Source organism: Ranitomeya imitator, chromosome 4 (assembly GCF_032444005.1).
Source record: "Ranitomeya imitator isolate aRanImi1 chromosome 4, aRanImi1.pri, whole genome shotgun sequence".
NCBI lineage: Eukaryota > Metazoa > Chordata > Amphibia > Anura > Dendrobatidae > Ranitomeya > Ranitomeya imitator.
The window spans coordinates 274,815,094-274,832,353 of record NC_091285.1 but is presented as its reverse complement, the minus strand read 5'-3'; positions in this window follow the sequence as shown (position 1 = coordinate 274,832,353).

The window sequence follows — 17,260 nt, the reverse complement described above, 5'->3', positions numbered from 1 at the left end:
AAAGAACATTTAAAGCCCACATGTTTGGCATTTCGGTAGTGATGAAAGCCCGCACACTTGACAGGTGTGTGTCTCCAGAAGCATGAGCTGGGCATAGTGTACTGGTGACTGCAACGGACTGGTTACTACAGCGTACTGGTCACTACAACATCAATTTGCAATTTTCACTCAGCAACATCCACTACTGCCACATATTTGGTATTTCTACATTCAGCAGAAATTGTAGGACAAATTCTGTTACCATTTTACCCATTTCCCAGTATGAAAATGTAAAACTTGGGGCTAACACAGAGTCTTGGTGGTAAAAGTGTAAATTATTTTTTCTTCACTGCCACATGGTATAAATGTTTGTGACACACCTGTTGTGTCAATATAATCACTCTACCCCTAGATGAATTCATTGAGAGGTTTAATTGGTAAAATGGGGTCACTTATGGGGAATTTTGCTTTTCTAGCACCAGCAGGGCTATGTCAATCTAACATGGCACCCTCAGACAAGTGCAGCAAAAGCTGCACTGTAATTTGGCGCTACTTCCCTTCTGAACTTTGCACTGTGCTGCAAAAGTAGTTTTCAACCACATATGGGGTATCGGTGAACTCAGGAGAATTTGCACAATAAACTTTGGGGTCCATTTTCTCCTTTTGCCCTTGAGAAAATACAAAATTTGTAGCTAAAAAAGATTTTTGTGAGAAAAATGTTATTTTGTTTTATTTTCACGCCTTATCTCTATAAACTTCTGTAAATCACCAGGGGGTTCAAGGTGCTCAATACACATCTAGATATGTTCCCTTAGGGGTCTAGTTTCCAAAATGGTGTCATTTGTTGGGGGTTTCCACTGTTTAGGCACATCAGGGGCTCTGCAAACGCGACATGGCAACCGCTAATTCCAGCATATTTTACATTCAAAAAGTCAAATGGCACTCCTTCCCTTCCAAGCCCTGCCGTGGGCCCAAACAGTTGTTTTCCTCCACATGTTGGGCATCTGAACACTCAGGAGAAATTGCACAACAAATTGTATGGAGCAATTTCTGTTGTTACCCATATGAAAATGCAAAATTTGGAGCTAAAAAAGATTTACCTGAGAATAATGTGATTTTTTTTATTTTCACGGCTTAACGTTTCCACTGTTTAGGTGCAGCGGCCCAGGGTCCTGGTCGTTGCAGTGATATCATTCTCCTCTAGGGGGAGGGATGTTATGTTTGGAGGCAATAAAGGAGATCTCTTTACCAGGTACCACAAACATACATTTCACACTCCAGTCCACCAGGGGGATCTATACTCCTATTTATTAGGGCACTCTTCACAATTAGGTAAAACTGGTGGCCTGGATAGGAAGTTAGGCAGTTGCTAGCTGAGCTCCGCTCAGGTAGTTAGTCCCTGACAGGGGTGGGATCCTGTCAGAGGCCCAGACAGAAGGTCACGGAGTTTCGCCTGCCCCACGTGCGGCAGTTCCTAAGAAAGGACATGAACAGAGAACTGTATTGTAGAGAGTGAGAAGAAGTCATACAAAAGGAGTGGAAACCAGAAGGAGTTCTGCCCTGCACAGGCTGCCTCCTTCTGAGGCGCAGAATCCCAGTAGCCAGAACACCAAGGGAGCAACAGTCCTTTATGCCTTGCTCCAGAGACGGGCAGGACAGCTAATTGCAAGTTACTAATCTGCCCTATACCCAGGCGGCAAGGTGGCACCCACGAGAGGACGGGGCATGATAGAGTCCCTGTAAAAAGCCTCACGCCACCGGTCATACTGGTTTGTCCTATCCATCTGGGGGACAGAGAGAAAGAGATAACATCGATAACATCTACAACATCTGTGAGGACCTTATGAGAAGCTTAGCAATAAGGTACTACAACACCAAGGCGCTAGAGGAAGGCTACTGATTTCCACCTGGATAAGGGGACTCTGCATTTGCCTCCAAACCGGCCGGACTCTGCCTGCCCTGTGATCTGGTGCTCTGGACTGTGGATGCTGAAGCCTCCAGTAAAAGGTAAAGAGACTGCAACCTTGTGTCCTTGTTCTTCACTGCGCCTCACACCATCCACCATCTTACACACCGGGAAGCCCTGGGAACACACTTCACCTGTGGGAAGGTATACCATATAGCTGCCATAACATCACCCCAGCGGTCACTTAAGCAGCGTCGGTCACCCTGACCAAATACCACAGATGGCGTCACGAACATTTCCCCTTTAAAGACCTTTCCCCCCTTTTTACACGGACGTCCTGAGGGCCACGGACCGGGTCAGCCACCGTGACCTCCCCCTTGAGACCCGAAGGACCTGGTACCGAGTAACCCCTAGCCCACGGGGGCGCTCCATAGGCACATCAGGGGCTCTCCAAACATGACATGGCGTCCGCTTATTATGCCAGAATATTTTATATTCAAAAAGTTAAATGGTGCTCCTTCCCTTCCAAGCCCTGCCATGTGCCCAAACAGTAGATTTTCCTCACATATGGGGTATCGGCATGCTCAGGAGAAATTGCTCAACAAAATACATTGTCCATTTTCTCCTGTTACCCTTGCGAAAATAAAAAAAATTATGTCTAAATTTTTTGTGAAAGAAAATTAAATGTTTATTTTTTCCTTCCACGTTCCAAAAATTCCTGTGAAGTACCATGAAGGCAATAAGAGATAAGTTTATTTAATAGTTCATAAACTTTATTCCAAAGGAAAAATTGTATATATACGTTGGTGGGTTTCCACTTGCAAAATTATGTCAACTTTAAACAGCTTATATATAGTTCTCAACGTTTTGGCATATTATTATAAAGCCTTTTTCAAGAGATAGCTGTCAGTGATATATACTGCTCCGTGTGTTCATAGGCATAATCTGGATTCACCAACTCCTGACATACACGAATAGTTGAACTTATCAGTATATGGGACAAGGGTGGAACTCCCACTTTGCAGAAAGACGCCGCTTAAGTGTCCGGTGTGGAGGTCCGAGAGGAGTCTGTGACCGCTCAATATGAAGGTACCAGTATATATCACTGACAGCTATCTCTTGAAAAAGGCTTTATAATAATATGCCGAAACGTTGAGAACTATATACCGTATATACTCGAGTATAAGCCGAGATTTTCAGCCCAAATTTTTGGGCTGAAAGTGCCCCTCTCGACTTATACTCGAGTCACGGTAGCGGTGGGGTCGGCGGGTGAGGGGGTGAGGGCGCTGATGTATACTTACCTAGTCCCAGCAATCCTCGCGCTGTCCCTGCCGTCCCACGGTCTTCTGTGCTGCAGCTTCTTCCCCTCTTCAGCGGTCACGTGGGACCGCTCATTAGAGAAATGAATAGGCGGCTCCACCTCCCATAGGGGTGGAGCCGCCTATTCATTTCTCTAATCAGCGGTAACGGTGACCGCTGATAGAGAAAGAAGCTGCGGCACCGAAGACCGTGGGACGGCAGGGGGAGCCGGACGTCGGGACCAGGTAAATATGTCATATTCACCTGTCCGCGTTCCAGCCGCCGGGCGCCGCTCCATCTTCCCAGCGTCTCCGCTCTGACTGTTCAGGTCAGAGGGCGCGATGACGCATATAGTGTGCGCGGCGCCCTCTGCCTGATCAGTCAGTGCAGAGACGCCGGGACAAGACGCCGGGACCGGACGCTGGGAGCTGCAAGCAAGAAAGGTGAGTATGGCTTTTTTTTTTTTTATTGCAGCAGCAGCGGCCATGGCACAGATTTATGTGGAGCATCTATGGGGATATATGAACGCTGCAGAGCACTATATGGGGCACAATGAACGGTGCAGAGCACTATATGGGGCACAGCTATGGGGAGATATGAACGCTGCAGAGCACTATATGGGGCACAGCTATGGGGAGATATGAACGCTGCAGAGCACTATATGGGGCACAGCTATGGGGAGATATGAACGCTGCAGAGCACTGTATGGGGCACAGCTATGGGGAGATATGAACGCTGCAGAGCACTGTATGGGGCACAACTATGGGGAGATATGAACGCAGCAGAGCACTGTATGGGGCACAGCTATGGGGAGATATGAACGCTGCAGAGCACTATATGGCACAGCCAAGGGGGAATATGAACAGTGCAGAGCACTATATGGGGCACAGCTATGGGGAGATATGAACACTGCAGAGCACTATATGGGGCACAGCTATGGGGAGATATGAACGCTGCAGAGCACTGTATGGGGCACAGCTATGGGGACATATGAACGCTGCAGAGCACTATATGGCACAGCCAAGGGGGAATATGAACAGTGCAGAGCACTATATGAGGCACAGCTATGGGGAGATATGAACGGCGCAGAGCACTATATGGCATAGCTATGGGGAAATAATGATCTATTTTTACTATTTTTATTTTTGAAATTCACCGGTAGCTGCTGCATTTCCACCCTAGGCTTATACTCGAGTCAATAAGTTTTCCCAGTTTTTTGTGGCAAAATTAGGGGGGTCGGCTTATACTCGGGTCGGCTTATACTCGAGTATATACGGTATAAGCTGTTTAAAGTTGACATAATTTTGCAAGTAGAAACCCACCAACGTATATATACAATTTTTCCTTTGGAATAAAGTTTATGAACTATTAAATAAACTTATCTCTTATTGTGTGCCGGAGTTTCAACTTCTAGAGAATATTGGATTTTTTCTCCTGGCACCTCAATTAGAACAGTGAGCACCCTCTTCATCATACATAAGTACCCTAAAGGGTTAATAAATTTTGTGAATGTGGTTTTAAGTATCTTGAAGGGTGCAGTTTTTAGAATGGTGTCATTTTTGGGTATTTTCTGTCAGTCACATCAAATGTGAGGTGGTCCCTAAAAACATGATTTTGCAAATTTTGTTGTAAAAATGAGAAATCGCTGGTCAACTTTTTATTTTATTTTATAAAACCGTCTTTATTGAACAATAAACGAAGGGCACATAGATTATTCAGCAGCATTAGAAAAGATTTGAGAAACAGAGTTTTACAGTACTTTGAACATTAGACAGTGTATTGTAACTAGAACCAACTCCCCCCCCCCCCCCGGGCACACATCCACACCTTCATAGCACAATATCAATCAAGCCCAACAGGAATTCTGCTGTCAATTTGCTCTCTCATGTACCAGTCCGTAAATTGGAAGCAACCATGAATCGCCATGGCGTATAGATAATATCTGGGCATTAATAAAAGAAGACCATCTAAGGAAAAAACGTTCAGTGTATTTTTATTTATTCAAAATGGACTCTATCCAGTCCATCTTGAAGAGATAGGCTACCTTCGTAGTAATTAAGCTCAAAGAAGGAGTATTATCTTGTGCCCATAAATGAAGAATACTTTTGCGGGTGGCTGCTGTCCAGATGAATAAAATGCAGCGCTGCTGAACAGAAAGCCTCGCCAACTGATCTTGTGAGAGAATGTTGACTATGGCCCACTCCAGAGAAAGAGAAATAGATACACCAAAAGTATTAGTGAGATGTTGCAAGAGTGTATCTCAAACCTCCCATATTTTTGGACAGTCCCAGAAACAATGAAAAATATCAGCTGGAAAATGTAAGCATTTAGGGCAGGGAAAATCACCTGTGGGGAACATTTTAGACTTAACCTCTGGGGAGATATATGCTCTATGGAATATCATGAGAGTCATGGTTGTGTAACTATCATATGGTAACATAGAGTTAATACGTAATGTGGCTTTCAAGATGTTTTTTACCTGACAGTCAGTTAGTTGAAATACCCATCTTCCCGGGCCCGGTGAAGAGTTTGACCACTGTATGGAAGGTTTCAGTGACTTGTATATAAAATTTAAAGAGAAATTCCCCATGTGGGCTTTAAGAGAGAATAAGTTTAGAGGGTGCAATCTAACGTCGTCCGGTATATCCTACAGTACCGAGCCTACATAATTACAGTACTAACTTGAGTAATAGTAAAGTTATCTCCCGCCAGGATTGGGTATTTAATGACAGCATCTTCCAAAGTAAAAGGACATTGATGGTCCGCCAATATGTCACAAACCAGTCTACATCCATTATTCCCAAGCATACGATAGATGGGAGGTGGTCTAACCTGTAGAAAGGAGGGATTGCCTCGGAAGGGAAGAAACACTGACATATGGTGGTCAAAGTGCACTATTTCGTCTAGCATGGCGCCATCCCAAGATTACTGACCACAGTAGGGGGTTATCCCTAACCTCCACTAGGACTTTGGTTTGTCGTAGGTGGAGCAGAGCAGGGAGACTAAAAAGTCTACACATTGCCTCATCTATTGGAGCAATAGTGAAGCGGGGGAAGGCATAGATCCAGTCCAGGGAGTGGCGGAAGACACCCGCTGTACTGTATAGATGCATATTAGGGAGATTAAGGCCACCTAAGGATTTTGTTTGTTGGAGCTTAAAAATACAAATTCTAGAGCCCCAATTTGAGCCCCAAATAAATTGACAGAAGACTTTTGTTAAAAACGTGTCATCAGCTTTAGATAATAGAACCGGCAGCGTTTGTAACGGAAAAAGTATTTTAGGGAAAGAGATCATTTTAATCAGATGGGCCTTGCCCGCAAAGGATGGTTTAAGGGATTTCCAGGATTGTATTTCCTGTACAACCACAGAAATGAGGGGTCAAACATTCAGTTTATAAATATCATGGGGTTTTGAGGGTAGGTAGACCCCAAGATAACGCAGGGAGTCCCTCCTCCACTGAAAGGGGAAAGGGAACGGCCACCGTTTCTGAGCAGTTTTGAAGATAGCCAAAGCATGAGATTTGTCGTAATTTAGGCAAAATCCCGAAACTCGTTAAAGGCATCCATGATAGAAGGAATGAATTCCTTAGGGTTGGCTATCATGAGTAAAATATCATCAGCAAATGCCAATGTTTTAAGCGTATGGTGACCGATCCTAATGCCCCCAAAGGAAGTTATCATCTCCAGGTATCTCAGCAAAGGGTCCAGGGCAATTTTAAATAACAGAGGTGCCTCGTATCCCCCAAGATGGAAAAAGAGGTTGATTGAATACCATTTCTCCAAATCAAAGATTGGGGGTTGGTATAAATTGTCCTTACAAAGTTGAAAAAGGTAAAGCCAAACAATCTATACTTAAGGGTTCGAATGAGGTCAGACCAAGACACTTGAACAAAGGCTTTATCAGCATCAAGGCTGACCAGTATATGTTGTTTGGCTTTAGCCTGGTAACTATGTGTAATGGCAGCCAATGCCATACTAATATTATAAGTGATAAACAGACCATGGACAAAACCCTTCGAGATAAGGTGAGCATATCAGAAATTATAGAGTGAAGTCTATTAGCCATTATTTTGGTAAGCAATTTAAAATCAACATTTAGGAGGGAGATCGGACAGTACGAGGCAGGGAGAAGCGGGTCCTTGCCTGACTTCAGCAACAAAGATAAACAAGCTTCGTTGAATCAGTCAATAATATGATTAAAAAGAAAAGTAAGGTGGGGAGTGAGTAAAGGTTGTAATATTTTATAGAATTCAACCGAAATCCCATTCGGGCCAAGTGCTTTACGCAACTTTGAAGACTTGATCACTGATCTCACCTCCCCAGGAGAGATCAACTGATTTTGGGAAGTGGAATGTTTTGGCGGCTCAACCTTATGTAAAAATTTGTATCGATCCTCCTGGGAGTCTAGGGATGGGCCATAAAGGTCTGCGTAAAAATCTCTGAAAATCGCACAGATTTGAGTCGGGTCACGGGTGATACAGCCATCAGGTAACGCAATATTAGAGACTCTAGAAGCTGCTTTGCATGGCTTTGTTTGGGATGCCAAAAGATGGCCTGGTTTATTACCCCACCGAAAATATCGATTGCGTTGATGAGCTAACTGATTGTGTGCCTGTACATGCAACAGGGTGTTTAAGTTTTGTTTAGCCATAAGGTAACCCTCTCTGAAGGAGGGAGTATTATGTAATTTAAAATCTCTATATGATTGAGTAAGCTGGTCTAAGAGAGGCCACAGGGAGGACAACAATTTCTTTTTTTCTGGAACACAAAGGAGATAATATGTCCTCTAAGCACTGTCTTAGTAGTGGCCCAGAATATGTTGATATCACCTAGGTGTTCCAGGTTATCCTTAATGAAAGTCTCCCACCAACCAGTCATATAGCATTTGAAGTCATCCAAAGTATAAAGATATGAGGAAAATGCCAACGAAAAGATACAGTTCTACTAGTGGGGAGTTCCAAAGTAAGTAAAACCGGAGAGTGGTCCGAAATAACCGATGGGAGGATATCAACTGTTTTTAAGAAGGAAAGAAGAGGGGCAGAGATTAACCAATAATCAAGAGAAATATGCCTCACATGTGATCACGTGGTGATCCCTTCACTTACAACCATTAAATCAATAGAGGACAATGAATGAACAATATGATCCAAAAGTACAAATTTATTTAAATCACAGATAGTACATATATAGCTAAATATTATAAATAAATTATACAAAAAATACACAAAATAAATACAAAACAATGTCATCTAAAAAGGAGACTGGCTGTATATCAGGAAAACCAATAGGACCACACCTATGAATAACTGTCACTCCTGTTGGAATAGCATATCAAGCCCACCAAGGAGACACTGAAGAAAATCTCAATCATAGCTAAATAGGTCTGTCCCCTAAATAGGTTCAGTACAGGCTGCTCTGACCATAATCCATATAACAACAACACCTCACATTGCTAACTTACAGTCATGGACAAAAATTTTGAGAATGAGACAAATATTAATTTTTCCAAAGTCTACTACTTCATTTTTTCTAATGGCAATTTGCATATACTCCTGAATGTCAGAGTGATCAGCTTAACAGCAATTACTGTACTTGCAAAGTCAATATTTGCCCAGAAAATGAACTTTAATCCCCAAAACACATTTCAACATCATTGCAGTCCTGCCTTAAAAGGAGCAGCTAACATCGTTTTAGTGATTGATCCATTAACACAGGTGTGGGTGTTGATGAGGACAGGGCTGGCCATCAATCAGTCATGATTAAGTAAGAATGACATCACTGGACACTTTAAAAGGAGGCTGATGCTTGGTATCATTGTTTTTCTTCAGTTAACCATGGTTATCTCTAAAGAAACACGTGCAGCCATCATTGCACTGCACAAAAATAGCCTAACAGGGAAGAGTATCGCAGCTACAAAGATTGCACCTCAGTCAACAATCTATCGCATCATCAAGAACTTCAAGGAGAGAGCTTCCATTGTTGTCAAAATGGCTCCAGGGAGCCCAAGACCAGCAAGCGCCAGTACAGTATCTTAAAACTGTTTCAGCTGCAGGATCGGACTACCAGCAGTGCCGAGCTTGCTCAGGAATGGCAGCAGGCTGGAGGTTGGTGTGAGTGCTTCTGCACGCACTGTGAAGCGGAGACTCTTTGAGCAAGGCCTGGTTTCAAGGAGGGCAGCAAAGAAGTCACTTCTCTCCAGAAAAAAACATCAGGGACAGACTGATATTCTGCAAAAGGTACAGGGAGTGGACTGCTGAGGACTGGGGCAAAGTCATTTTCTCTGATGAATTCCCTTTTCGATTGTTTGGGACATCTGGAAAACAGCTTATTCGGAGAAGAAGAGGTGAGCGCTACCACCAGTCTTGTCTCATGCCAACTGTAAAGCATCCTGAAATCATTCATGTGTGGGGTTGCTTCTCAGCCAAGGGAATCGGCTCACTCACAGTCTTGACTATAAACACAGCCATGAATAAAGAATGGTACCAGAATGTCCTCCAAGAGCAACTTCTCCCAACCGTCCAAGAGCAGTTTGGCGCCCAAAAATGCCTTTTCCAGCATGATGGAGCACCTTGCCATAAAGCAAAGGTGATAACTAAATGGCTCATGGAACAAAACATAGAGATTTTGGGTCCATGGCCTGGAAACTCCCCAGATCTTAATCCCATTGAGAACTTGTGGTCAATCATCAAGAGACGGGTGGACAAACAAAAACCAACAAATTCTGGCAAAATGCAAGCATTGATTATGCAAGAATGGACTGCTATCAGTCAGGATTTGGTCCAGAAGTTGATTGAGAGCATGCCAGGGAGAATTGCAGAGGTCATGAAGAAAAAGGGTCAACACTGCAAATATTGACTTGCTGCATTAACTCATTCTAACTGTCAATATAACCTATTGGTACTCATAATATGATTGCAATTATATTTCCGTATGTGATATAAACATCAGACAAACACTAATAAAAACCAGAGGGCAGCAGATCATGTGAAAATATAATTTTGATGTCATTCTCAAAAATTTTGGCCATGACTGTAGAAGCATTAGGTGCCTCTGCAAGCCCCCTAGCACCTAAAGATCAATCCCCTTCTTAGAAACTTAATGATATTGAAAAAAGGGATGTGATCAAATTATTTATTGACTATGAAAATCTCAGCAAAATCAGAATTACTAATCATATAGATGTGCTCTTTTTGAAACAATACATTCTAGAAGGCCTTGTACCTAAAGATCTAATTATAGCTCAACAATCTTCCTTTCCCAATGATAATTAATTTTCCTTAACCTGGGATGCTATTCGGTCTAAATGCTCTATGCACATGATGGATCTCCTTATCTCTAAACGAAACTCTCTAGCTGACTCCGCTCTATCTCAGCTGACTATAATTAAGGGGAAACTTACCCATTTCTCTTCCTTTGTTGATTTTGCGGAGTTTAACACTAAACCATATAATAAACTAATTAAATTTGAAGATGATTTAATAAAGAAAAAGGCAACTAAATTTATGAGGGACAGGAAAATTAAACTGTCTAATAATGTAAATGTCCCAATGGAAACAAATACGTTGACCCAATCAGTGCAATCTCCTCAGTTAATATGGAATCCCCCTAGTCTTGTAATCCTAATACTTCTTCATCATTTCTGCGTAATAAGACAGAAAATATTTTATAAACAACACAAAGATAGTTTAAAAGGCAGCGTCAACATTAATGCAGTGGGCTCTGCTACCTCCACTGAATTATTAGAAACAACTACTCCCACTCCGATTTCAAACCCCATCTTGATTGAACCCTATTCCATCTCTGAAAACTCATCCATGGTGATTACTAATGTTGCAACACCGCTAAAGGGTTCTTCTAACAGCGGGATCAGTTCTATTCTAAAGGGGCAAGACACCTTTGATGACCTATCCTAATTGACGGTTCATGATGTATACCCTATTTCCCAATTTTCCACTCAACCTCTACCCCAAACATCCCCTTCCATCACTTTGAGCAACCCCATCACATTACCAGTAACATAGTAACATAGTTAGTAAGGCTGAAAAAAGACATTTGTCCATCCAGTTCAGCCTATATTCCATCATAATAAATCCCCATATCTACGTCCTTCTACAGAACCTAATAATTGTATGATACAATATTATTCTGCTCCAGGAAGACATCCAGGCCTCTCTTGAACCCCTCGACTGAGTTTGCCATCACCACCTCCTCAGGCAAACAATTCCAGATTCTCACTGCCCTAACAGTAAAGAATCCTCTTCTATGTTGGTGGAAAAACCTTCTCTGCTCCAGACGCAAAGAATGCCCCCTTGTGCCCGTCACCTTCCTTGGTATAAACAGATCCTCAGCGAGATATTTGTATTGTCCCCTTATATACTTATACATGGTTATTAGATCGCCCCTCAGTCCTCTTTTTTCTAGACTAAATAATCCTAATTTCGCTAATCTATCTGGGTATTGTAGTTCTCCCATCCCCTTTATTAATTTTGTTGCCCTCCTTTGTACTCTCTCTAGTTCCATTATATCCTTCCTGAGCACCGGTGCCCAAAACTGGACACAGTACTCCATGTGCGGTCTAACTAGGGATTTGTACAGAGGCAGTATAATGCTCTCATCATGTGTATCCAGACCTCTTTTAATGCACCCCATGATCCTGTTTGCCTTGGCAGCTGCTGCCTGGCACTGGCTGCTCCAGGTAAGTTTATCATTAACTAGGATCCCCAAGTCCTTCTCCCTGTCAGATTTACCCAGTGGTTTCCCGTTCAGTGTGTAATGGTGATATTGATTCCTTCTTCCCATGTGTATAATCTTACATTTATCATTGTTAAACCTCATCTGCCACCTTTCAGCCCAAGTTTCCAACTTATCCAGATCCATCTGTAGCAGAATACTATCTTCTCTTGTATTAACTGCTTTACGTAGTTTTGTAATAGACACTGTAGAATCCATTATCACGATGAGGAACAATTCAGTTGAATCACCCCATTTAGACTCTTTCACCTTATCCTCTCCCCTGAGGATTGATCCACAAAACTCAAAAATTACTCATTTTTTTAGGTGGTACCGGGCCACCAGTCAAAAAGAAAAGGAAAAAGGGAACACAAGGATATAGGGGCAAAGGTAAACACAAAAAAAGCCTTCGAGCAACTTGTAGGCCCTCCCGTGAAGCAACCAGCACTAACCCAGCCAATTTAAATGCAGGTTCCAACATTTTTAATTTATCAGACCATAATCTCAGTGATGATGAAAGGTCACTCCTAGAACGTGGCTAGTCATTCTGCCCAGATTCACCACTGAATGTCTTTAATCTTTATCTCGATTTTAATGACTTCATTCAGAGACTTACTATACAACGTCACTTTCTGATTGAAAGTCACAGGTGTGGCAATGGTTCTAAAGTAGAGAATCTTTCCACTGAAACAGATCCTTTTATACATGTTGCTCCAAAAAATACTTAGTCAATTCTATCCCCTTCAACATGAAGGGTCACATATAGAAACATTTCAACAGCTTATTTTCAAGGAAGATCGTTCATTATCCTCCACTAAGAAATCAAATACTAATCTGAATACTGGTGAAAAAAACAGCTATTACATTTCTCTGTGACATCACCTACATCATCATAAAAATGCCAATAAAGGGGGTTGGGTGGTCATAATGAATAGGGGATCGTACATCAAGGAAGCGACTAGATTGCATAGTGACTCTAACTAATATTCCAGACTTGATCACAACACCTCCATCGATATATTCCTTGAATACATTGCATTTATTAAGGGAGCTCACTCCTCAGGCATCTTGAATAAAATGGAGTACAAATTCCTTAACATCTCTCATTTCAAAACCCCATTCTTTTATTTTCTACCAAAAATTCATCTCCGACATCGGTTCAATCACGGGCAATCTTCCTCACTATGTGGATCTTTTTCTTCAGAAGTATGTCATTGGCCTAGATTCATATCTTAAAGACTCCTCCCACCTCATTGATTCTCTCCAAAAGTTTCTGCTTATTCCCAATTGCTTTCTTATCACAATGGATGTTCAAGCCCTCTATACGAATATCCCTCATGATCCGGGTATAGAGGCAGTGGACCAATTCCTCTCAACCGATGTACTATTACCCCCTCCTCAAAAGGATTTTTTAAATAGTGCCATCCGTTTTGTGCTCAATAGCTCAATAATAACGTATTTTCTTTTGAACATTTCCTTTATCGCCTGGTCAAAGGCTGTGCGACGGAGACGAGATTCGCCCCCAGTTATGCAAATCTATTCATGGGGGCATTTCAGTCCGTCTTCATCTTGCAGTCTGACCTGGCATCTGGCAAAATGGCATTTTATCGTAGCTTCATAGACGATTTGTTCATCATTTGGACCGGCACAGAGGGGGAAGTTCTTGAATTCATCCGCAATCTAAACCTGAATCCCTGGGGTTTGTGTTTCACAGCCAACATCTCCAATGTGTCTATTCAATTCTTGGATCTCATTGTACATGTTGATAAATTGGGCAGCTTTTTTACCGCCACACATTTTAAAAAAGTAGATGTTAACAGCTATCTAAGTTTCAACAGTGGTCACCTACCCAGGTGGATTCAAATCAGAACATTCCATATGGGCAGTATTGGCGAATACGAAAAATTGTACAGAAGATACTGACTTCATCAATGAGGCAAAGGTTTTGAAACAATGATTTCAGCAAAGAGGATACCCAAAGAAATTGGTCCAAGATGCAATCCTGAGGGCTAAAACTTTTATGCAGAAAGACTGCATAAGCAGAATTAATAGCAAAAAAACTACATGTTCTCCTGATATGGAACTTGGTAGATGGAGTTTCGTCACCACTTTCAACCAATCTCATTGGTTGATTAAGAAGCTTCTTACCAAGTATTGGTTCATCCTGAAAGGAGACCCAATATTATCCAGATTCCTACCCAACCCAGAATGATAATCTGCAGAAACCGTACTCTACGGAACCTTGTTGCACCCAGTAACACTACCCTAAATCCAGGCCCTGTATCTTATCACCAAACATCCTCGAATCCCAGTTGCTTTGCGTGTAGAACTTCCAAATGTCTTTGTTGTACCTCCATTTTAAATGGGGTACAAGAATTTAAATCCAACACTACAGGTACCACATATAAAATTAATTTTCATGTCGATTGTCAATCCATTTATGTGGCATATTTGATTTAATGTGGTTACGGTCTACAATATGTAGGCAGGACTATACTTGAACAAGCATCGCCAGAACATTAGAAACGGCTTTCTTTTGCACAGTCTTTCTAACCATTTTTTTAACTGTGCATCAGAAAAATTTGAAACTAACAATTATTGACTACATACCTGACACTATGGCTGGGACGCTGGGTAGCTTGGTACGCTGGCCCCTGAAGTATTGATTTTAACAATTGAAAAAGTTACCAGATAATTGTAACAATGTCTAGTATTTAATTTTTAACTTTATAATTATTTAATTTTTTAATTACCTCTTTCGTTATGTGCTTCTACTAATGTGTATCTTATTTTAATTGGTCTATTAAATTGTCAATCCTTTACCCATTTTATTTTATTGCTTATCTAGCTCCCCCTTATTTTATACATATATTTTTTATATTATATAAAACATTTCTTTATCTTATCGCTAGTTCATTATCTCTTTTGTAACATATGACCATTCTTGTAATATGTAATATGTGATTGCTTAATGGGAACAATGCTGTGATTGGCTGTTTCCCATTTAAATACCCCTTCCTTCCGGTCGCTAATAAACCTCCACCTGATGAAGATGGAGCATCTGTCGAAAAGCGTTGTGGTTTAACCCTATTTCTGTGTCTGAGTCTCCTTCCAGCGCTCCTGTGACTGTTTTATCTACAAATCACTGCTTCCATCCTCCTTCGGAGGTTTTTGGCTGGGGCTGGGTGGGACCTGGCATTTCCTTCATCCCCTGGGCTGCTTCCTGAGCACTCCCCCATGACCGCTTTTTACTGACTCTGAGAATTGTAAAAATTGGCCTGGTCAGGAAGGTGGAAACAGGCTTCGGGGCAAAGGGGTTAATTAGGGATGCCTTTATTGCTGCACATGCTCTTTATTCTGTTTCTTCTTTGAAATTACAACATGTAAGTGCAAAAACAATGTTTTATTGTTGTATTACTTTGGAACACTAATTAAATAATCCTGAGAATATAAGTTTGGCACCTTTTCATTTATTTCTGAAGATATTGTACTGTCCATGAAAAAATGAAAGGGTGCCAATAACGGTGAGAAGGACTGTATGTCTTAAAATACAAAGGAAATGTGTCCTCTTTAACTTTAGCCTTTTTACAGTAGAGAACATTTCATCTTTACCTTGCTTAACTGTTCACAATAACAGTAATTTTCCCCAGCGGTGCTTAAACTTTTACATGCCACTGCATAGGGAAATGTGCAAGGCTCAAATTCAATAACAAAATATATTATTTATTGGATAACAAAATAATTAAAAGAATTAAAATAAACAAATTTAAAAAGTCAGACATATAAAATACTAAAGGTAGGTATGTGATATGAACAAAACTCCCAGCCTGAAGAAGAAGCCTCTGTTCTCTGAAAGCTTGCAAACATATATTATTTTCTTACATACTACATCATTTGCGCAAAAATACCTTTTTGGGTTATACAAATAAAAGACATATTTATTAGAAATACAATTAACATCTATATTCAGCCAGTCAATAGTTTACAATAAAAACAAAATTAAATAAGTCCAAATGTAAACAAGGTCAAATAAGTCCAAATGTAATCCTGAATGCCTGGTACATTAACTCCAGAGCGTGTCCTATTTTACCAAGTGTTACACAGAGTTCCCCAAAGTTAATGAACTTGCAGATAAACCTGCATAAAGTGCGTGAAGCTGAGGTTACCTCTCTCAATGTAGTGCTTGAATCCGCAGTACGAGGTTCTTCTCCGAAGATGAATATTGCATCAAGAAAGTTATTTCAGGAGCGTGGTCCCGGCCGGTGACACATGCTCCTTGAGCCTTCTTCCCAGCAGTGTGCGAGCATGATCAAGCTCGTGGTTGAGGTCCGCGGCACTCCAATAGACCAGCAGGACCTTCCGTGACGTAGGCTGTTACGTGATCAGCGGGGATAAGAGGCGTCATTAGGACCAATTCCTACGCATTTCGGAGATAGTGGTCTCGTTCGTCAGGGATGGTCCTGTGGATGAATTCCTCGATGAGGTAAAATTTCCAAAATGGGGTCACTTTTGAGTGGCTTTAGCTATTCTGTCACCTCACGGACTTTCTTCCAATCTGTTTACATAGGCAGAGCTCCAGACACTTTGCTCTTCATATGTAGTTATGTTGGTGCCATTATTTTCTGGTTAGTCAATAATGGTATCACTCCAAGAATAGTTTTGTCATCATTGGACTGAAAAGTATTCACATTAATTTTTCTGGCTAACACGGTACCACAATATAATTTGTTATTGAACATGATCAATAGGATTTGTACTTAGTATAGTAATACAGTTTTGTTAAAAAAAAAACCCTGTTCAAGAAATGTTTCTGGGACCCCATTCTTCTATGGCGACAAAGCTACATATATACACTGCTCAAAAAAATAAAAGGACCACTAAAATCCTACATCCTAGATATCACTGAATGAAATATTCCAGTTGTAAATCTTTATTCATTACATAGTGGAATGTGCTGAGAACAGTAAAACCTAAAAATGATCAACGTAAATCACAAATAATATCCCACGGAGGTCTGGAGTTGGAATTATGCTCAAAACCAAAGTGGAAAATAAAGTTACAGGCTTATCCAACTTCAGTGAAAATACCTCAAGACAAGGAAATGATGCTCAGTAGTGTGTGTGGCCCCAGAGGAGCTGCACCAGCTGCACATACGGTATGTCCGCCCCTGAATGGTTTTGTTAAAATGGAGACCAGAGAAGTAGAGATTGTTTATTTGTTTCCGCAATTCGTCTGCCAAGCAGTATCTAGGGAATCAGCCCGTTTCTGGCAGAATCTGTAACTAGGTTTGTGCAGACTTATCTGAGGACAGCATAAACTGGGGACTGAGACCATGATTCCTGCACT